This window comes from Ascaphus truei, unplaced genomic scaffold, assembly GCF_040206685.1.
Source record: "Ascaphus truei isolate aAscTru1 unplaced genomic scaffold, aAscTru1.hap1 HAP1_SCAFFOLD_643, whole genome shotgun sequence".
NCBI classification, from domain to species: Eukaryota; Metazoa; Chordata; class Amphibia; order Anura; family Ascaphidae; genus Ascaphus; species Ascaphus truei.
This window is the reverse complement of record NW_027456976.1, coordinates 57,232-80,202: the sequence shown is the minus strand read 5'-3', so window position 1 is coordinate 80,202 and position 22,971 is coordinate 57,232. Positions and strand designations below refer to the sequence as shown.

At 43.7% G+C, this 22,971-nt stretch overlaps 1 long non-coding RNA gene across 1 annotated transcript; it reads left to right on the top strand.

Annotated features, from left to right (window-relative positions):
* The first annotated feature begins 2,615 nt into the window (after positions 1–2,615).
* LOC142485842 (uncharacterized) lies at positions 2,616–22,807 on the top strand. The gene is made up of 13 exons (XR_012798716.1): positions 2,616–2,713; positions 3,951–4,061; positions 6,581–6,700; positions 7,721–7,816; positions 9,261–9,364; positions 10,597–10,707; positions 13,106–13,225; positions 14,246–14,341; positions 15,786–15,889; positions 17,122–17,232; positions 19,631–19,750; positions 21,170–21,265; positions 22,710–22,807. It is a non-coding gene; the product is annotated as an uncharacterized LOC142485842 (long non-coding RNA).
* The last annotated feature ends 164 nt before the right edge of the window (positions 22,808–22,971 follow it).

Genomic DNA, 22,971 nt, shown 5'->3' with positions numbered 1-22,971 from the left:
GTAGATTGCCTTTACAGTGTGATGTCATTGATTCAGTAGATTGTGTGCAGACCAGGACTGCAGTACAGTGTCACTCACATGGATGACTTGCGTGGTAGAAGCTCAAGAACAAGGATGTCAAACTCCAGTCCTCGAGGGCAGCAAACAGGCCAGGTTTTCAGGATATCCCTACTGAAAACCTGGCCTGTTTGGGACCCTCGAGGACTGGAGTTTGACATGCATGCTCTAGACGGAGCACAGCTGTGGGTGGGAGGTGGATTTGCTTTGCATCAAATGGTTTGGAGCAAGGTTTATTGTATGTATTATCATAATAACAATGCAATGCTTAACTTTTATTTCAGGAGGGATGACTGCAGAACAGAAGTGAATATTGAAGCCATGTGTTCCTTTTCTTGCAAAAGAGAAAATTTGAAGGACAGTTGAACAGAATGAAAATTACTACACAGAGACAGATAAGCAATGTGTATATTTCTCATTTACCATTTAGTATTTGTCGTTTTATTGACTCCACACAATCCGGCTGCTACGGGTTTCACATTGAACATTTTCATCTCTACTCTACCCCTTCCTGTGATCTGAACCATGCAAGTTTTCGTTGATTCAATACATCATGAGTAGAGTGTGGCTACAGTATGAAGTAAAGACCCAAGGACCACATCTACTACCATTCATAACAAGAACATGTGCAGTAGCGCACAGCTGCAGTTCTATGTGATTGTTATGAAAGGTTGAGGTGGTTCAATTCTATGAATCTGGAGTGGGATGGATCCTGTTTGCATCACATGGTTTCATCTAGGCCAGTAGATTATATAACTCTCAGTACAGGTTACACATGGCATCAGTATTAGTGATGTAAAGAGGAGGAAAGCTTCAATGTGGAGAACAAAGCCAAGTAATGTTGAAGTTACTCCTTTTACCATTTACTTGGTCAGTCTGTACTGTCTACTCCCCACACAGCTGCTAAGGGTCTTCCATTTTAAATACTTTCACCTCCTATTCTGCACTGCTTTGCTGCCCATTATTTAGAGATGCGTTCCAGTCATGTTTACCACTCTGAATCTCTCTGCAGTCATTGGTTCAGCACATCATGGGTAGAGCATGGCTACAGATACAGAAAGCTTTTATTATTTTACCGGCTGATCATCCATAATATTGCATTAAAACATAGAATATCACTTAATTTCCAAAAGATTCAGTGATGCTGATAATGCAGAATCTCACAACATTTCCCATCATAATGCCATAATGCACCAGAGGAAGAAATAATCCTTGCTATATCTGTACATTGTGTGACGTATTACCTCCATGACCATTGATAGCAAGTACATCTTCTGTATGGAGCGGCTGTGTTATGATGCAGTTATTGATCATCATTGACATAATCACAAGAATCTTATGCAAAGGGAAATTGTCCGCAGCGAAGTGAGATGTGTGCCTGTTTTAAGTCCTCCAGCTTAACGCCCCTACACCTCCCACTACACAGACATACTTACTTATGCATACACTGACATCTGGCATACCTACACACACCCCAGGGCCACTTCCTTCCCCTGATGTCAGGGAGAGGATGGGCATGCAGAGTGCAGTAAGTCTCCACGTTACTCTGGCCAACAGTCTTGGCCTACCCCCAGCATCTGTCACCCACAACATCTGTTCCCTCCTTGTAAAGTGCTGAACTATCTCACCTGGGTCAGTGCTATAGCTGATCACAGTGCCCGATCATGATGTCACTGTGACAGGCAGCAGTGCAGATTGACCGGTCAATCAATGCAGTGCCGCACCATATGCACTAAATGAGATTTCCGTGCCCCCTGTCAGGTTACTCCCTGGGCAGTGACCCTGCTCACCCCCTCCCCTAGTTCCACCTCTGACCACAATTATCTCTCTTGGAGAGTGTAGCAAATTGGTGTTGGTGGAATCTCACCTCTGCCATGCATGGTCACAATCTGGGCACAGGACCCAAATAGTGGGCAATGTGGCACTTCTTACAGTAGAGAATAAGTAACTATATTCTTTACTTGTGTATTAAGGACCTTATTTGCATTAAAATTCAGTCCCCATGGGACCAAGACTTTCTGGCTTACTGAACAAAGTGGAATTGTTTCGTAGAGGGTGGAGAATTGTATTTTATCTGAAATTACCCCCTCTGCACAAAATACAAACAATTATACACATACATGTACCTTGTGGAAGTTGTTGCCCTCTATCTTCCTGTGGTCTCTCCCTGTTTCTCACCGTGCCTCCTCCCATTTCCTTGCACCTCTGCGTCTCCGCATATATCCCTATACTCAGAGCCGGCTCCGGTCAGTGACATGGGATGCCCAAATATGAGCATATCCATACATGGGCATCCATGCCACTGACCGGAGCCCACTCTGTTGCGGATATGGAGAGAGACTGGGAGATTTACATCCCCTTATAATTCATATGGTGCATAGTACCGGCACGTATTGTTTTACCGTTACTGTGTACCTTCCTACTTTCACACTGGTACAGTATGTGCTGCAGTGGGACTGAGAGGGATATATTGGTAACACATAGTTATTGTTGGGGGAATTCAATCCATTTTGAAAATAGTAATGCAATGTTTTATACTTTTTTTTTTGCAGTAATGAAGAATGAAAAAGTTCTGTTAAAATTGAATTGGAGGTGAACTGGAATCATCATCAACTCTGCACCAGTGTGAATTGATGTTCTTTAATGTTCTGATAAGGTACATGCAACATCTCTTCCTCAACCCCTACACCACTCTCTGCCTCTTGCCTCTCTCTCTCCACCTCCCTGCTAAGCGTATTAACCCATCTAATGTAATCCACATTCCATGTCTCACTTTACTCTTCACTTCTCACGTGCCCTCTGGAATGTCTGCTCTCTGACTAACAAGGTCTATTTGTACATGACCTCTTCTGCTCTCATCATCCACCACTTCTCATTCCCCTCACCCCTGTCCTACTCGATACCTCAGCTTAATTGAACTCTCTCCTCTGACATCTACCCTTATCTCTAACCTCTCCTCACTTTCTGCTTAAACTAACTATCTTGTTAACTTTTACAATGCTATCATCTCCTCCTCCTCCCTCCTCCCTCCTCCATTATATATTTATATGCCCCTTCTAGGCTCTGACACACTCATCCCTCTAAGGCCATGATTATCATGGGCACATGCTTGGTCATCCACAGTGCGTGCGAGCGATGCAGAGCCGCCTCGGACCTCAGTGCAGGGATTGCTGCATACCCCAGCATCTGTCACCCACAAACAATACACACACTAATACTCCCCACAATACACACTATAATACCTCCTCAATACTAATCTCTCCAATAATATTATAGCTCCAAACACAATATACACAACACCCTTACACAAGATACACAATCTAGTACTCTCCTCTGCACCTCTACACACAATATAATACTCCCACACACACAATATACACACTACCCTCCTACCCCCATAAAATACAACCAATAATACACACACACTTTGTGGATGTTGGGACCAGCTCCCGGCATGCACCAGTGAAAGAGAGAGGCCAGCAGAAGCTCGGAAGAACTCCCTCTCTCCATCCGTGCCTCCCTCCGTTTCCCATCTTCTCCCTGTCTCTCTCCCTCCCTTTCCTTGCATCTCCCTGCGTCTTTACGTACGGTATACCCAGTCAGTGACGGCTCTGGTCACGTGATGCCTTAATATGGGCTTATCCATATATGTTCATCCACGTCACTAATGTGATGCCCGCACTGTTGCGGAGCTGGTACTTACGACGCGCACTTATTGTTTTATCAGTACTGCGTACCTGACTCTACCGGCCTACTTTCAACACTAGTACAATAAGTGCTTCACTACGAGTGAGTGGGGAATATTGGCATCACACAGTCACTGTTGAATATGCCATTCAATCCATTTTGAAAATAGTAATGCAATGTGGTTTGGTTTTGTTTGCTTTTTGCAGTAATGAAGAATGGATAAGTTATATTAAAATTAAATTGGAGGGGAACTGGATTCAGCATTTCATCATGAACTCTGCACTTGTGAGAATTTACCTTCTTGAATGCCCTGAGAGGTACACGCAACTTTAAGACTATAATCTGCTGTGCAAGCTTTCGTGCTATACCTCCCCCTCAGGTTTTGATTTATACATTTGCTCCCTCAAGTCATGTCCTCTAATATTTGAAAGCTCTCTCCTAGCATTTTCTCTCTACCACAGAACGTCATCCCAATGTAACCTCTCTCTTGTTCTCTCTGCTTGCTGTTTCCTCACTTTTCTGTTAAACTTTTCTAATTTCTCTAACTTCCACACTCCTGCTTTTATCCACATGTTCTCCTCTTTCCTTCCCCTACCTTTGCATGTGTCTACACACTGCACCATTTGTACAGACCTCTATTGCAGCTATTTCTGCACTGCTCAATGAAAAGCACTCATGTACATCCTATTCTCTGCGCCCCCTCTCTCTCTGCGCCCCCTCTCTCTCTGCGCCCCCTCTCTCTCTGCGCCCCCTCTCTCTCTGCGCCCCCTCTCTCTCTGCGCCCCCTCTCTCTCTGCGCCCCCTCTCTCTCTGCGCCCCCTCTCTCTCTGCGCCCCCTCTCTCTCTGCGCCCCCTCTCTCTCTGCGCCCCCTCTCTCTCTGCGCCCCCATCTGTCTCATTCTCTCTACGTCCCTCTCTCTCTACATAGAGCTATCTCTGTCTCTCTCTACACCTATCTCTGTGTCTCCTTCTATGTTTGCTGATGTGTGGGATATCTCTTATAATCTTGAACCTGCTCATATACACATCGGGTCTCCCTGCCTCTGCCTCCTGCTAAGAGTGTTAACCTATCTAATGTAATCCACATTCCTTTCCTTACTTTTCTCTTCCCTTCTCCTATGCCCTCTGGAATGTCCGTTCTCTGACTAACAAGGCTCTAGTTGTACATGACCTCTTCTGCTCTCATCATTCACAATCAGTCATTCCCCTCACCCCATCTTACCTGTCCCACTGATTTTCCTCTGCTTAATTAAACTCTCCTCTGACATCTACTCTAACCTCTCTGCTCTCTCTCTTTCTGCTTAAACTGACAATCTTATTAACTCTTACAATGCTATCCTCTATATGCCCCTTCAAGCTCTGACACACACGTCCCTCTAACCCACACCCTTGGCTAAATTCCCAAACATGTTCATCACACTTCCACTCACTGTTCTTAATGCCTATGAAGGAAATCTCACACTTGATGTTTGATTTTTCTACAGTAAAAATGTCTCCAGTCCTGTATAAAGCTGCTCTCTGGGGCCAAACCACACTACTTTTTTTTCCACATTCATCAACACACAAATTTAATTTACGCTGTCTTTTTTCCCCTGTATTTGACTCCCTCCACTAACCTTCTTCTCACACTTGCCATCCTTCCTTCACTTCTCCTCAAGCATTTGACTACTTCAGAGGCAAGGTGGATGCCACCCACAAGGAGATTCCTTCTGTCCCTTCCCCCTTCTCTCCTTCTACCTAATTCTCCTTCTGCATTTGACTCCTTTTCTTCTCTTACAGAGCTGGAAGCTAATCATCTTCTCTTCTCCCTCTACCACATGCCCTCTAGATCGTATCCCCTCACACCTTACTGCATCTCTTAGTCCCCACTCTCACCCACATCTTCAAGTCCTCCCTATTCTCTGGCTCTTTACCCTCTTACTTTAAGCCTGTAGTGGTCACCCTTTTCTCAGAAACAACCTACACCCTATGTGCCTTACTAACTACCGCCCTATATCCCTCCTGCTGTTTGTCTCCTAATTGCTAGAATGTCAACATTGTTAAATCACATGCCCTCCTGGATCCTTTACAACCTGCCTTTCGTACAGCTCGTTCTACAGACTGTGCTTAAAGCAAATTCCCAAGGTCACTTTTCCCTACTAATCCTACTTGATCTATCTGCTGCGTTTGATGCTCTCAATCACTCTCCTCCTTCATATTCTAAACTCTCTCTTGGTATCCGTAACACAGTTCTATCCTGGTTTTCATCATAACTTTCCTGTCACACATTCTCCATCTCTGTTGCTAACATGTCTTCGTCTTCTATTGATCTGTCTGTGGGTATACATCAGGGCTCTGTTCTGAGATCTCTCTTTCTCTCTACATACTATCATTTGGTGACCTCATCAACTCTTTGTGACAATCCTATAAATAACAAATACAAATATCAGGTCATGGGAATAAGTGATTTGGACATAAAAGTAACATTTCGGAAGTGTGGACAACTAATACATCTTGTAGATTGCCTTTACAGTGTGATGTCATTGATTCAGTAGATTGTGTGCAGACCAGGACTGCAGTACAGTGTCACTCACATGGATGACTTGCGTGGTAGAAGCTCAAGAACAAGGATGTCAAACTCCAGTCCTCGAGGGCAGCAAACAGGCCAGGTTTTCAGGATATCCCTACTGAAAACCTGGCCTGTTTGGGACCCTCGAGGACTGGAGTTTGACATGCATGCTCTAGAAGGAGCACAGCTGTGGGTGGGAGGTGGATTTGCTTTGCATCAAATGGTTTGGAGCAAGGTTTATTGTATGTATTATCATAATAACAATGCAATGCTTAACTTTTATTTCAGGAGGGATGACTGCAGAACAGAAGTGAATATTGAAGCCATGTGTTCCTTTTCTTGCAAAAGAGAAAATTTGAAGGACAGTTGAAGAGAAGGAAAATTACTACACAGAGACAGATAAGCAATGTGTATATTTCTCATTTACCATTTAGTATTTGTCGTTTTATTGACTCCACACAATCCGGCTGCTACGGGTTTCACATTGAATATTTTCATCTCTACTCTACCCCTTCCTGTGATCTGAACCATGCAAGTTTTCGTTGATTCAATACATCATGAGTAGAGGGTGGCTACAGTATGAAGTAAAGACCCAAGGACCACATCTACTACCATTCATAACAAGAACATGTGCAGTAGCGCACAGCTGCAGTTCTATGTGATTGTTATGAAAGGTTGAGGTGGTTCAATTCTATGAATCTGGAGTGGGATGGATCCTGTTTGCATCATATGGTTTCATCTAGGCCAGTAGATTATATAACTCTCAGTACAGGTTACACATGGCATCAGTATTAGTGATTTAAAGAGGAGGAAAGCTTCAATGTGGAGAACAAAGCCAAGTAATGTTGAAGTTACTCCTTTTACCATTTACTTGGTCAGTCTGTACTGTCTACTCCCCACACAGCTGCTAAGGATCTTCCATTTTAAATACTTTCACCTCCTATTCTGCACTGCTTTGCTGCCCATTATTCAGAGATGCGTTCCAGTCATGTTTAGCACTCTGAATCTCTCTGCAGTCATTGGTTCAGCACATCATGGGTAGAGCATGGCTACAGATACAGCAAGCTATTATTATTTTACCGGCTGATCATCCATAATATTGCATTAAAACATAGAATATCACTTAATTTCCAAAAGATTCAGTGATGCTGATAATGCAGAATCTCACAACATTTCCCATCATAATGCCATAATGCACCAGTGGGAGAAATAATCCTTGCTATATCTGTACATTGTGTGACGTATTACCTCCATGACCATTGAGAGCAAGTACATCTTCTGTATAGAGCGGCTGTGTTATGATGCAGTTATTGATCATCATTGACATAATCACAAGAATCTTATGCAAAGGGAAATTGTCCGCAGCGAAGTGAGATTTCAGCCCCCAAACGTCTGTAATATTAATGCAATGTCTTACTTTTGTTGCAGTGAACACTGAAGAGACGGATCTACTACAACACTGTACAGGATGAGCATACGCTACAAGCAGCAAAATGATCTTGCAGTTGACAGTATGTTGTTCTGGTAATGTGCACAATTATTATTTATGGGCTACACACCACAGTGCTGGACATATTCTGTTAACTTCAACTCTACTCCTAACATGGAGATGTCTTCCTGGTGTTACTGATTCAGTACATCATATGCACAGTGTGGTTATGATATGATGGATTGATTTAATGAACCCACCAACCAATGATGACATCTGCATCATCTTCTGTAAAGTGCAGCTACAGCATGATATTATCAGCATTTGGTGCGGTATAATCAGAGGTATCTATGTGCTTTTGTGCCTGTTTTAAGTCCTCCAGCTTAACGCCCCTACACCTCCCACTACACAGGCATACTTACTTATGCATACACTGACATCTGGCATACCTACACACACCCCAGGGCCACTTCCTTCCCCTGATGTCAGGGAGAGGATGGGCATGCAGAGTGCAGTAAGTCTCCACGTTACTCTGGCCAACAGTCTTGGCCTACCTCCAGCATCTGTCACCCACAACATCTGTTCCCTCCTTGTAAAGTGCTGAACTATCTCACCTGGGTCAGTGCTATAGCTGATCACAGTGCCCGATCAGGATGTCACTGTGACAGGCAGCAGTGCAGATTGACCGGTCAATCAATGCAGTGCCGCAACATATGCACTAAATGAGATTTCCGTGCCCCCAGTCAGGTTACTCCCTGGGCAGTGACCCTGCTCACACCCTCCCCTAGTTCCACCTCTGATCACAATTATCTCTCTTGGAGAGTGTAGCAAATTGGAGTTGGGGGAATTTCACCTCTGCCATGCATGGTCACAATCTGGGCACAGGACCCAAATAGTGGGCAATGTGGCACTTCTTACAGTAGAGAATAAGTAACTTTATTCTTTACTTGTGTATTAAGGACCTTATTTGCATTAAATTCAGTCCACATGGGACCAAGACTTTCTGGCTTACTGAACAAAGTGGAATTGTTTCGTAGAGGGTGGAGAATTGTATTTTATCTGAAATTACCCCCTCTGCACAAAATACAAACAATTATACCCATACAAGTACCTTGTGGAAGTTGTTGCCCTCTATCTTCCTGTGGTCTCTCCCTGTTTCTCACCGTGCCTCCTCCCATTTCCTTGCACCTCTGCGTCTCCGCATATATCCCTATACTCAGAGCCGGCTCCGGTCAGTGACATGGGATGCCCAAATATGAGCATACCCATATATGGGCATCCATGCCACTGACCGGAGCCCGCTCTGTTGCGGATATGGAGAGAGACTGGGAGATTTACATCCCCTTATAATTCATATGGTGCATAGTACCGGCACGTATTGTTTTACCGGTACTGTGTACCTTCCTACTTTCACACTGGTACAGTATATGCTGCAGTGGGACTGAGAGGGATATATTGGTAACACATAGTCATTGTTGGGGGAATTCAATCCATTTTGAAAATAGTAATGAAATGTTTTTTACTTTTCTTTTTTTTCAGTAATGAAGAATGAAACATTTCTGTTAAAATTGAATTGGAGGTGAACTGGATTCATCATCAACTCTGCACCAGTGTGAATTGATGTTCTTTAATGTTCTGATAAGGTACATGCAACATCTCTTCCTCAACCCCTGCACCACTCTCTGCCTCTTGCCTCTCTCTCTCCACCTCCCTGCTAAGCGTATTAACCCATCTAATGTAATCCACATTCCATGTCTCACTTTACTCTTCACTTCTCACGTGCCCTCTGGAATGACTGCTCTCTGACTAACAAGGTCTATTTGTACATGACCTCTTCTGCTCTCATCCACCACCTCTCATTCCCCTCACCCCTGTCCTACTCGATACCTCAGCTTAATTGAACTCTCTCCTCTGACATCTACCCTTATCTCTAACCTCTCCTCACTTTCTGCTTAAACTAACTATCTTGTTAACTTTTACAATGCTATCATCTCCTCCTCCCTCCTCCTCCTTCCTCCTCCCTCCTCCATTATATATATACCCCTTCTAGGCTCTGACACACTCATCCCTCTAAGGCCATGATTATCATGGGCACATGCTTGGTCGTCCACAGTGCGTGCGAGCGATGCAGAGCCGCCTCGGACCTCAGTGCAGGGATTGCTGCATACCCCCAGCATCTGTCACCCACAAACAATACACACACTAATACTCCCCACAATACACACTATAATACCTCCTCAATACTAATCTCCCCAATAATATTATAGCTCCAAACACAATATACACAACACCCTTACACAAGATACACAATCTAGTACTCTCCTCTGCACCTCTACACACAATATAATACTCCCACACACACAATATACACACTACCCTCCTACCCCCATAAAATACAACCAATAATACACACACACTTTGTGGATGTTGGGACCAGCTCCCGGCATGCACCAGTGAAAGAGAGAGGCCCGCAGAAGCTCGGAAGAACTCCCTCCATCCGTGCCTTCCTCCGTTTCACATCTTCTCCCTGTCTCTCTCCCTCCCTTTCCTTGCATCTCCCTGCGTCTTTACGTATACCCAGTCAGTGACGGCTCTGGTCACGTGATGCCTTAATATGGGCTTATCCATATATGTTCATCCACGTCACTAATGTGATGCCCGCACTGTTGCGGAGCTGGTACTTACGACGGGCACTTATTGTTTTATCAGTACTGCGTACCTGACTCTACCGGCCTACTTTCAACACTAGTACAATATGTGCTTCACTACGAGTGAGTGGGGAATATTGGCATCACACAGTCACTGTTGAATATGCCATTCAATCCATTTTGAAAATAGTAATGCAATGTGGTTTTGTTTTGTTTGCTTTTTGCAGTAATGAAGAATGGAAAAGTTATATTAAAATTAAATTGGAGGGGGACTAGATTCAGCATTTCATCATGAACTCTGCACTTGTGAGAATTTAACTTCTTGAATACCCTGACAGGTACACGCAACATTAAGACTATAATCTGCTGTGCAAGCTTTCGTGCTATACCTCCCCCTCAGGTTTTGATTTATACATTTGCTCCCTCAATTCATGTCCTCTAATATTTGAAAGCTCTCTCCTAGCATTTTCTCTTTACCACAGAACGTCATCCCAATGTAACCTCTCTCTTGTTCTTTCTGCTTGCTGTTTCCTCACTCCTCTGTTAAACTTTTCTAATTTCTCTAACTTCCACACTCCTGCTTTTATCCACATGTTCTCCTCTTTCCTTCCCCTACCTTTGCATGTGTCTACACACTGCACCATTTGTACAGACCTCTATTGCAGCTATTTCTGCACTGCTCAATGAAAAGCACTCTTTAATATCCTATTCTCTGTGCCCCCTCTCTCTGCGCCCCCTCTTTTGGCGCCTCCTCTCTCTGCGCCCCCTCTCTCTGCGCCTATCTGTCTCATTCTCTCTACGTCCCTCTCTCTCTACATAGAGCTATCTCTGTCTCTCTCTACACCTATCTCTGTGTCTCCTTCTATGTTTGCTGATGTGTGGGATATCTCTTATAATCTTGAACCTGCTCATATACACATCGGGCCTCCCTGCCTCTGCCTCCCTGCTAAGAGTGTTAACCTATCTAATGTAATCCACATTCCTTTCCTTACTTTTCTCTTCCCTTCTCCTATGCCATCTGGAATGTCCGTTCTCTGACTAACAAGGCTCTAGTTGTACATGACCTCTTCTGCTCTCATCATTCACAATCAGTCATTCCCCTCACCCCATCTTACCTGTCCCACTGATTTGCCTCTGCTTAATTAAACTCTCCTCTGACATCTACTCTAACCTCTCTGCTCTCTCTCTCTTTCCGCTTAAACTAACAATCTTATTAACTCTTACAATGCTATCCTCCTATCTATATGCCCCCTCTAGGCTCTGACACACTTGTCCCTCTAGCCCACACCCTTGGCTAAATTCCCAAACATGTTCATCACACTTCCACTCGCTGTTCTTAATGCCTATGAAGGAAATCACACAATTGATATTTGATTTTTCTACAGTAAAAATGTCTCCAGTCCTGTATAAAGCTGCTCTCTGGGGCCAAACCACACTACTTTTTTTTCACATTCATCAACACTCAAATTTAATTTACGCTGTCTTTTTTTCCCTGTATTTGACTCCCTCCACTAACCTTCTCCTCACACTTGCCATCCTTCCTTCACTTCTCCTCAAGCATTTGACTACTTCAGAGGCAAGGTGGATGCCACCCACAAGGAGATTCCTTCTGTCCCTTCCCCCTTCTCTCCTTCTACCTAATTCTCCTTCTGCATTTGACTCCTTTTCTTCTCTTACAGAGCTGGAAGCTAATCATCTTCTCTTCTCCCTCTACCACATGCCCTCTAGATCGTATCCCCTCACACCTTACTGCATCTCTTAGTCCCCACTCTCACCCACATCTTCAATTCCTCCCTATTCTCTGGCTCTTTACCCTCTTACTTTAAGCCTGTAGTGGTCACCCTTTTCTCAGAAACAACCTACACCCTATGTGCCTTACTAACTACCGCCCTGTATCCCTCCTGCTGTTTGTCTCCTAATTGCTAGAATGTCAACATTCTTAAATCACATTCCCTCCTGGATCCTTTACAACCTGCCTTTCGTACAGCTCGTTCTACAGACTGTGCTTAAAGCAAATTCCCAAGGTCACTTTTCCCTACTAATCCTACTTGATCTATCTGCTGCGTTTGATGCTCTCAATCACTCTCCTCCTTCATATTCTAAACTCTCTCTTGGTATCCGTAACACAGTTCTATCCTGGTTTTCATCATAACTTTCCTGTCACACATTCTCCATCTCTGTTGCTAACATGTCTTCGTCTTCTATTGATCTGTCTGTGGGTATACATCAGGGCTCTGTTCTGAGATCTCTCTTTCTCTCTACATACTATCATTTGGTGACCTCATCAACTCTTTGTGACAATCCTATAAATAACAAATACAAATATCAGGTCATGGGAATAAGTGATTTGGACATAAAAGTAACATTTCGGAAGTGTGGACAACTAATACATCTTGTAGATTGCCTTTACAGTGTGATGTCATTGATTCAGTAGATTGTGTGCAGACCAGGACTGCAGTACAGTGTCACTCACATGGATGACTTGCGTGGTAGAAGCTCAAGAACAAGGATGTCAAACTCCAGTCCTCGAGGGCAGCAAACAGGCCAGGTTTTCAGGATATCCCTACTGAAAACCTGGCCTGTTTGGGACCCTCGAGGACTGGAGTTTGACATGCATGCTCTAGAAGGAGCACAGCTGTGGGTGGGAGGTGGATTTGCTTTGCATGAAATGGTTTGGAGCAAGGTTTATTGTATGTATTATCATAATAACAATGCAATGCTTAACTTTTATTTCAGGAGGGATGACTGCAGAACAGAAGTGAATATTGAAGCCATGTGTTCCTTTTCTTGCAAAAGAGAAAATTTGAAGGACAGTTGAAGAGAAGGAAAATTACTACACAGAGACAGATAAGCAATGTGTATATTTCTCATTTACCATTTAGTATTTGTCGTTTTATTGACTCCACACAATCCGGCTGCTACGGGTTTCACATTGAATATTTTCATCTCTACTCTACCCCTTCCTGTGATCTGAACCATGCAAGTTTTCGTTGATTCAATACATCATGAGTAGAGGGTGGCTACAGTATGAAGTAAAGACCCAAGGACCACATCTACTACCATTCATAACAAGAACATGTGCAGTAGCGCACAGCTGCAGTTCTATGTGATTGTTATGAAAGGTTGAGGTGGTTCAATTCTATGAATCTGGAGTGGGATGGATCCTGTTTGCATCATATGGTTTCATCTAGGCCAGTAGATTATATAACTCTCAGTACAGGTTACACATGGCATCAGTATTAGTGATTTAAAGAGGAGGAAAGCTTCAATGTGGAGAACAAAGCCAAGTAATGTTGAAGTTACTCCTTTTACCATTTACTTGGTCAGTCTGTACTGTCTACTCTCCACACAGCTGCTAAGGATCTTCCATTTTAAATACTTTCACCTCCTATTCTGCACTGCTTTGCTGCCCATTATTCAGAGATGCGTTCCAGTCATGTTTACCACTCTGAATCTCTCTGCAGTCATTGGTTCAGCACATCATGGGTAGAGCATGGCTACAGATACAGCAAGCTATTATTATTTTACCGGCTGATCACCCATAATATTGCATTAAAACATAGAATATCACTTAATTTCCAAAAGATTCAGTGATGCTGATAATGCAGAATCTCACAACATTTCCCATCATAATGCCATAATGCACAAGTGGGAGAAATAATCCTTGCTATATCTGTACATTGTGTGACGTATTACCTCCATGACCAATGAGAGCAAGTACATCTTCTGTATAGAGCGGCTGTGTTATGATGCAGTTATTGATCATCATTGACATAATCACAAGAATCTTATGCAAAGGGAAATTGTCCGCAGCGAAGTGAGATTTCAGCCCCCAAACGTCTGTAATATTAATGCAATGTCTTACTTTTGTTGCAGTGAACACTGAAGAGACGGATCTACTACAACACAGTACAGGATGAGCATACGCTACAAGCAGCAAAATGATCTTGCAGTTGACAGTATGTTGTTCTGGTAATGTGCACAATTATTATTTATGGGCTACACACCACAGTGCTGGACATATTCTGTTAACTTCAACTCTACTCCTAACATGGAGATGTCTTCCTGGTGTTACTGATTCAGTACATCATATGCACAGTGTGGTTATGATATGATGGATTGATTTAATGAACCCACCAACCAATGATGACATCTGCATCATCTTCTGTAAAGTGCAGCTACAGCATGATATTATCAGCATTTGGTGCGGTATAATCAGAGGTATCTATGTGCTTTTGTGCCTGTTTTAAGTCCTCCAGCTTAACGCCCCTACACCTCCCACTACACAGGCATACTTACTTATGCATACACTGACATCTGGCATACCTACACACACCCCAGGGCCACTTCCTTCCCCTGATGTCAGGGAGAGGATGGGCATGCAGAGTGCAGTAAGTCTCCACGTTACTCTGGCCAACAGTCTTGGCCTACCCCCAGCATCTGTCACCCACAACATCTGTTCCCTCCTTGTAAAGTGCTGAACTATCTCACCTGGGTCAGTGCTATAGCTGATCACAGTGCCCGATCAGGATGTCACTGTGACAGGCAGCAGTGCAGATTGACCGGTCAATCAATGCAGTGCCGCAACATATGCACTAAATGAGATTTCCGTGCCCCCAGTCAGGTTACTCCCTGGGCAGTGACCCTGCTCACACCCTCCCCTAGTTCCACCTCTGATCACAATTATCTCTCTTGGAGAGTGTAGCAAATTGGAGTTGGGGGAATCTCACCTCTGCCATGCATGGTCACAATCTGGGCACAGGACCCAAATAGTGGGCAATGTGGCACTTCTTACAGTAGAGAATAAGTAACTTTATTCTTTACTTGTGTATTAAGGACCTTATTTGCATTAAATTCAGTCCACATGGGACCAAGACTTTCTGGCTTACTGAACAAAGTGGAATTGTTTCGTAGAGGGTGGAGAATTGTATTTTATCTGAAATTACCCCCTCTGCACAAAATACAAACAATTATACCCATACAAGTACCTTGTGGAAGTTGTTGCCCTCTATCTTCCTGTGGTCTCTCCCTGTTTCTCACCGTGCCTCCTCCCATTTCCTTGCACCTCTGCGTCTCCGCATATATCCCTATACTCAGAGCCGGCTCCGGTCAGTGACATGGGATGCCCAAATATGAGCATACCCATATATGGGCATCCATGCCACTGACCGGAGCCCGCTCTGTTGCGGATATGGAGAGAGACTGGGAGATTTACATCCCCTTATAATTCATATGGTGCATAGTACCGGCACGTATTGTTTTACCGGTACTGTGTACCTTCCTACTTTCACACTGGTACAGTATATGCTGCAGTGGGACTGAGAGGGATATATTGGTAACACATAGTCATTGTTGGGGGAATTCAATCCATTTTGAAAATAGTAATGAAATGTTTTTTACTTTTCTTTTTTTTCAGTAATGAAGAATGAAACATTTCTGTTAAAATTGAATTGGAGGTGAACTGGATTCATCATCAACTCTGCACCAGTGTGAATTGATGTTCTTTAATGTTCTGATAAGGTACATGCAACATCTCTTCCTCAACCCCTGCACCACTCTCTGCCTCTTGCCTCTCTCTCTCCACCTCCCTGCTAAGCGTATTAACCCATCTAATGTAATCCACATTCCATGTCTCACTTTACTCTTCACTTCTCACGTGCCCTCTGGAATGACTGCTCTCTGACTAACAAGGTCTATTTGTACATGACCTCTTCTGCTCTCATCCACCACCTCTCATTCCCCTCACCCCTGTCCTACTCGATACCTCAGCTTAATTGAACTCTCTCCTCTGACATCTACCCTTATCTCTAACCTCTCCTCACTTTCTGCTTAAACTAACTATCTTGTTAACTTTTACAATGCTATCATCTCCTCCTCCCTCCTCCTCCTTCCTCCTCCCTCCTCCATTATATATATACCCCTTCTAGGCTCTGACACACTCATCCCTCTAAGGCCATGATTATCATGGGCACATGCTTGGTCGTCCACAGTGCGTGCGAGCGATGCAGAGCCGCCTCGGACCTCAGTGCAGGGATTGCTGCATACCCCCAGCATCTGTCACCCACAAACAATACACACACTAATACTCCCCACAATACACACTATAATACCTCCTCAATACTAATCTCCCCAATAATATTATAGCTCCAAACACAATATACACAACACCCTTACACAAGATACACAATCTAGTACTCTCCTCTGCACCTCTACACACAATATAATACTCCCACACACACAATATACACACTACCCTCCTACCCCCATAAAATACAACCAATAATACACACACACTTTGTGGATGTTGGGACCAGCTCCCGGCATGCACCAGTGAAAGAGAGAGGCCCGCAGAAGCTCGGAAGAACTCCCTCCATCCGTGCCTTCCTCCGTTTCACATCTTCTCCCTGTCTCTCTCCCTCCCTTTCCTTGCATCTCCCTGCGTCTTTACGTATACCCAGTCAGTGACGGCTCTGGTCACGTGATGCCTTAATATGGGCTTATCCATATATGTTCATCCACGTCACTAATGTGATGCCCGCACTGTTGCGGAGCTGGTACTTACGACGGGCACTTATTGTTTTATCAGTACTGCGTACCTGACTCTACCGGCCTACTTTCAACACTAGTACAATATGTGCTTCACTACGAGTGAGTGGGGAATATTGGCATCACACAGTCACTGTTGAATATGCCATTCAATCCATTTTGAAAATAGTAATGCAATGTGGTTTTGTTTTGTTTGCTTTTTGCAGTAATGAAGAATGGAAAAGTTATATTAAAATTAAATTGGAGGGGGACTAGATTCAGCATTTCATCATGAACTCTGCACTTGTGAGAATTTAACTTCTTGAATACCCTGACAGGTACACGCAACATTAAGACTATAATCTGCTGTGCAAGCTTTCGTGCTATACCTCCCCCTCAGGTTTTGATTTATACATTTGCTCCCTCAATTCATGTCCTCTAATATTTGAAAGCTCTCTCCTAGCATTTTCTCTTTACCACAGAACGTCATCCCAATGTAACCTCTCTCTTGTTCTTTCTGCTTGCTGTTTCCTCACTCCTCTGTTAAACTTTTCTAATTTCTCTAACTTCCACACTCCTGCTTTTATCCACATGTTCTCCTCTTTCCTTCCCCTACCTTTGCATGTGTCTACACACTGCACCATTTGTACAGACCTCTATTGCAGCTATTTCTGCACTGCTCAATGAAAAGCACTCTTTAATATCCTATTCTCTGTGCCCCCTCTCTCTGCGCCCCCTCTTTTGGCGCCTCCTCTCTCTGCGCCCCCTCTCTCTGCGCCTATCTGTCTCATTCTCTCTACGTCCCTCTCTCTCTACATAGAGCTATCTCTGTCTCTCTCTACACCTATCTCTGTGTCTCCTTCTATGTTTGCTGATGTGTGGGATATCTCTTATAATCTTGAACCTGCTCATATACACATCGGGCCTCCCTGCCTCTGCCTCCCTGCTAAGAGTGTTAACCTATCTAATGTAATCCACATTCCTTTCCTTACTTTTCTCTTCCCTTCTCCTATGCCATCTGGAATGTCCGTTCTCTGACTAACAAGGCTCTAGTTGTACATGACCTCTTCTGCTCTCATCATTCACAATCAGTCATTCCCCTCACCCCATCTTACCTGTCCCACTGATTTGCCTCTGCTTAATTAAACTCTCCTCTGACATCTACTCTAACCTCTCTGCTCTCTCTCTCTTTCCGCTTAAACTAACAATCTTATTAACTCTTACAATGCTATCCTCCTATCTATATGCCCCCTCTAGGCTCTGACACACTTGTCCCTCTAGCCCACACCCTTGGCTAAATTCCCAAACATGTTCATCACACTTCCACTCGCTGTTCTTAATGCCTATGAAGGAAATCACACAATTGATATTTGATTTTTCTACAGTAAAAATGTCTCCAGTCCTGTATAAAGCTGCTCTCTGGGGCCAAACCACACTACTTTTTTTTCACATTCATCAACACTCAAATTTAATTTACGCTGTCTTTTTTTCCCTGTATTTGACTCCCTCCACTAACCTTCTCCTCACACTTGCCATCCTTCCTTCACTTCTCCTCAAGCATTTGACTACTTCAGAGGCAAGGTGGATGCCACCCACAAGGAGATTCCTTCTGTCCCTTCCCCCTTCTCTCCTTCTACCTAATTCTCCTTCTGCATTTGACTCCTTTTCTTCTCTTACAGAGCTGGAAGCTAATCATCTTCTCTTCTCCCTCTACCACATGCCCTCTAGATCGTATCCCCTCACACCTTACTGCATCTCTTAGTCCCCACTCTCACCCACATCTTCAATTCCTCCCTATTCTCTGGCTCTTTACCCTCTTACTTTAAGCCTGTAGTGGTCACCCTTTTCTCAGAAACAACCTACACCCTATGTGCCTTACTAACTACCGCCCTGTATCCCTCCTGCTGTTTGTCTCCTAATTGCTAGAATGTCAACATTCTTAAATCACATGCCCTCCTGGATCCTTTACAACCTGCCTTTCGTACAGCTCGTTCTACAGACTGTGCTTAAAGCAAATTCCCAAGGTCACTTTTCCCTACTAATCCTACTTGATCTATCTGCTGCGTTTGATGCTCTCAATCACTCTCCTCCTTCATATTCTAAACTCTCTCTTGGTATCCGTAACACAGTTCTATCCTGGTTTTCATCATAACTTTCCTGTCACACATTCTCCATCTCTGTTGCTAACATGTCTTCGTCTTCTATTGATCTGTCTGTGGGTATACATCAGGGCTCTGTTCTGAGATCTCTCTTTCTCTCTACATACTATCATTTGGTGACCTCATCAACTCTTTGTGACAATCCTATAAATAACAAATACAAATATCAGGTCATGGGAATAAGTGATTTGGACATAAAAGTAACATTTCGGAAGTGTGGACAACTAATACATCTTGTAGATTGCCTTTACAGTGTGATGTCATTGATTCAGTAGATTGTGTGCAGACCAGGACTGCAGTACAGTGTCACTCACATGGATGACTTGCGTGGTAGAAGCTCAAGAACAAGGATGTCAAACTCCAGTCCTCGAGGGCAGCAAACAGGCCAGGTTTTCAGGATATCCCTACTGAAAACCTGGCCTGTTTGGGACCCTCGAGGACTGGAGTTTGACATGCATGCTCTAGAAGGAGCACAGCTGTGGGTGGGAGGTGGATTTGCTTTGCATCAAATGGTTTGGAGCAAGGTTTATTGTATGTATTATCATAATAACAATGCAATGCTTAACTTTTATTTCAGGAGGGATGACTGCAGAACAGAAGTGAATATTGAAGCCATGTGTTCCTTTTCTTGCAAAAGAGAAAATTTGAAGGACAGTTGAAGAGAAGGAAAATTACTACACAGAGACAGATAAGCAATGTGTATATTTCTCATTTACCATTTAGTATTTGTCGTTTTATTGACTCCACACAATCCGGCTGCTACGGGTTTCACATTGAATATTTTCATCTCTACTCTACCCCTTCCTGTGATCTGAACCATGCAAGTTTTCGTTGATTCAATACATCATGAGTAGAGGGTGGCTACAGTATGAAGTAAAGACCCAAGGACCACATCTACTACCATTCATAACAAGAACATGTGCAGTAGCGCACAGCTGCAGTTCTATGTGATTGTTATGAAAGGTTGAGGTGGTTCAATTCTATGAATCTGGAGTGGGATGGATCCTGTTTGCATCATATGGTTTCATCTAGGCCAGTAGATTATATAACTCTCAGTACAGGTTACACATGGCATCAGTATTAGTGATTTAAAGAGGAGGAAAGCTTCAATGTGGAGAACAAAGCCAAGTAATGTTGAAGTTACTCCTTTTACCATTTACTTGGTCAGTCTGTACTGTCTACTCCCCACACAGCTGCTAAGGATCTTCCATTTTAAATACTTTCACCTCCTATTCTGCACTGCTTTGCTGCCCATTATTCAGAGATGCGTTCCAGTCATGTTTACCACTCTGAATCTCTCTGCAGTCATTGGTTCAGCACATCATGGGTAGAGCATGGCTACAGATACAGCAAGCTATTATTATTTTACCGGCTGATCATCCATAATATTGCATTAAAACATAGAATATCACTTAATTTCCAAAAGATTCAGTGATGCTGATAATGCAGAATCTCACAACATTTCCCATCATAATGCCATAATGCACCAGTGGGAGAAATAATCCTTGCTATATCTGTACATTGTGTGACGTATTACCTCCATGACCATTGAGAGCAAGTACATCTTCTGTATAGAGCGGCTGTGTTATGATGCAGTTATTGATCATCATTGACATACACTGGCGACACACTTTATTCGAGCTCGGCTAGTCCCACGAATTCGGGTATACCCGGGTGTATTGAGGTTTGTGACTGTTTTCTGCCCGAGTGCATTGAGGTATTTTCTAGGCAGGGATTGAAGCATTTTATTCCCTCTGGCTGCAATACTGCACAGTATATATATATATACTGCATTACAATTCATGAATTTATGCCATCTGGTAGACACGCGAAGCATTGCAGCCTATTAAATCCTAATCATTATCATTTAACAGATCAGCCGCCCGTCAGCCAGGCACGAACCCAGGCTGGGAAGGCAAACGCAACGGGGCTTGTCAGAGGTGAGGAGCGGCGCATTCCAGGTATCTGCCAGGTACATACTGGGTATTTGCTCGAATAAAGTGTGTCGGTGCAGTAATCACAAGAATCTTATGCAAAGGGAAATTGTCCGCAGCGAAGTGAGATTTCAGCCCCCAAACGTCTGTAATATTAATGCAATGTCTTACTTTTGTTGCAGTGAACACTGAAGAGACGGATCTACTACAACACTGTACAGGATGAGCATACGCTACAAGCAGCAAAATGATCTTGCAGTTGACAGTATGTTGTTCTGGTAATGTGCACAATTATTATTTATGGGCTACACACCACAGTGCTGGACATATTCTGTTAACTTCAACTCTACTCCTAACATGGAGATGTCTTCCTGGTGTTACTGATTCAGTACATCATATGCACAGTGTGGTTATGATATGATGGATTGATTTAATGAACCCACCAACCAATGATGACATCTGCATCATCTTCTGTAAAGTGCAGCTACAGCATGATATTATCAGCATTTGGTGCGGTATAATCAGAGGTATCTATGTGCTTTTGTGCCTGTTTTAAGTCCTCCAGCTTAACGCCCCTACACCTCCCACTACACAGGCATACTTACTTATGCATACACTGACATCTGGCATACCTACACACACCCCAGGGCCACTTCCTTCCCCTGATGTCAGGGAGAGGATGGGCATGCAGAGTGCAGTAAGTCTCCACGTTACTCTGGCCAACAGTCTTGGCCTACCTCCAGCATCTGTCACCCACAACATCTGTTCCCTCCTTGTAAAGTGCTGAACTATCTCACCTGGGTCAGTGCTATAGCTGATCACAGTGCCCGATCAGGATGTCACTGTGACAGGCAGCAGTGCAGATTGACCGGTCAATCAATGCAGTGCCGCAACATATGCACTAAATGAGATTTCCGTGCCCCCAGTCAGGTTACTCCCTGGGCAGTGACCCTGCTCACACCCTCCCCTAGTTCCACCTCTGATCACAATTATCTCTCTTGGAGAGTGTAGCAAATTGGAGTTGGGGGAATCTCACCTCTGCCATGCATGGTCACAATCTGGGCACAGGACCCAAATAGTGGGCAATGTGGCACTTCTTACAGTAGAGAATAAGTAACTTTATTCTTTACTTGTGTATTAAGGACCTTATTTGCATTAAATTCAGTCCACATGGGACCAAGACTTTCTGGCTTACTGAACAAAGTGGAATTGTTTCGTAGAGGGTGGAGAATTGTATTTTATCTGAAATTACCCCCTCTGCACAAAATACAAACAATTATACCCATACAAGTACCTTGTGGAAGTTGTTGCCCTCTATCTTCCTGTGGTCTCTCCCTGTTTCTCACCGTGCCTCCTCCCATTTCCTTGCACCTCTGCGTCTCCGCATATATCCCTATACTCAGAGCCGGCTCCGGTCAGTGACATGGGATGCCCAAATATGAGCATACCCATATATGGGCATCCATGCCACTGACCGGAGCCCGCTCTGTTGCGGATATGGAGAGAGACTGGGAGATTTACATCCCCTTATAATTCATATGGTGCATAGTACCGGCACGTATTGTTTTACCGGTACTGTGTACCTTCCTACTTTCACACTGGTACACTATATGCTGCAGTGGGACTGAGAGGGATATATTGGTAACACATAGTCATTGTTGGGGGAATTCAATCCATTTTGAAAATAGTAATGAAATGTTTTTTACTTTTCTTTTTTTTCAGTAATGAAGAATGAAACATTTCTGTTAAAATTGAATTGGAGGTGAACTGGATTCATCATCAACTCTGCACCAGTGTGAATTGATGTTCTTTAATGTTCTGATAAGGTACATGCAACATCTCTTCCTCAACCCCTGCACCACTCTCTGCCTCTTGCCTCTCTCTCTCCACCTCCCTGCTAAGCGTATTAACCCATCTAATGTAATCCACATTCCATGTCTCACTTTACTCTTCACTTCTCACGTGCCCTCTGGAATGACTGCTC